General features: G+C 41.4%; 1 non-coding gene across 1 annotated transcript; it reads left to right on the top strand.

Moving 5' to 3' along the window:
* The first annotated feature begins 691 nt into the window (after positions 1–691).
* Positions 692–798, top strand: LOC128595020 (U6 spliceosomal RNA). Its single transcript, XR_008382715.1, has one exon. It is a non-coding gene; the product is annotated as a U6 spliceosomal RNA (small nuclear RNA).
* The last annotated feature ends 225 nt before the right edge of the window (positions 799–1,023 follow it).

Genomic DNA, 1,023 nt, shown 5'->3' with positions numbered 1-1,023 from the left:
TATAATGCTAGAGACTTCTGGGAATATACATCTAAAGTTCAGAACTCAAAAAGTCAATCTACCATTATAAAATTAATGCAAAGTTTGTTAAACTATCTCTTTGCCTGCAAAAAACTAGTTGCTATGTTGCAGGTAACCTTGAGATAAAGTACTGGCACTCGGCAGAAGACCCAAGGTCAGTTACTCACTTGAAACTTAAGAAAAAAAATTCTCTTTATTTTTAAAATAGCAGCTATTTTTCTTTCTTAATTGACACTGCTCTGTCTGGCTGAACTTCCTGGAACCTTGAAAGTAACTAATGCTTGCTTCCGCTTCTGTAAACCTGCACATACTTTGCCATCTCCAATGAGGGGCAATATGGTAAGTCCTTTGTGTACTTATGAGTCCAATAAAAGGACAGAGTCAGAGCTGATCTGAGAGCGTGGTCAGTTTGGGACTTTATTCCTATGTGGCTCTGCCTGCTGAAATAAAGCCCCTTCCTCTTCTCTCTCTCTCGTGTTTGGGTAATTCTTTCCCTCTGCTGGCCCTAGATTCCTGCTACAGCAGCAGTCTGCAGGAAACTTTGTCTTTGGAATTTGCCTGGTTGAACAAGCTCAGGAGAACAATTCCACCTCAGTTTAGAGGTTTGTCGGTATGACCAGGAGAAGACCCTCTCTAACATGCCAAAATGTTTGAATAAAAAGTATCTTCCGTGCTCGCTTCGCCAGCACATATACTAAAATTGGAACGTTACAGAGAAGATTAGCATGGCCCTTGCGCAAGGACGACACGCAAATTCGTGAAGCGTTCCATATTTTTGGTCCCCTAGAAAAAAAAAAAGTATCTTCCGTGCTCAGAGGAGTTTAGGGCAGCGGACATAATGTGTATGATACTCTATTGGTGGAAACATGTCGTGTGTTTGTCCAAACCCACAGAATGTGCAACACTAAGAACGAACCTTATGTGTTAATGAACTATGGACTTGGGTGATAATCTGCGTCAGGGCAAGTTCGTCGCTTGTAACAAATGTACCAGGTTAATGGA

The sequence above is a fragment of the Nycticebus coucang genome, chromosome 9 (assembly GCF_027406575.1).
Source record: "Nycticebus coucang isolate mNycCou1 chromosome 9, mNycCou1.pri, whole genome shotgun sequence".
Classification (NCBI taxonomy): domain Eukaryota; kingdom Metazoa; phylum Chordata; class Mammalia; order Primates; family Lorisidae; genus Nycticebus; species Nycticebus coucang.
This window is presented reverse-complemented; position numbering and strand designations above follow the sequence as displayed.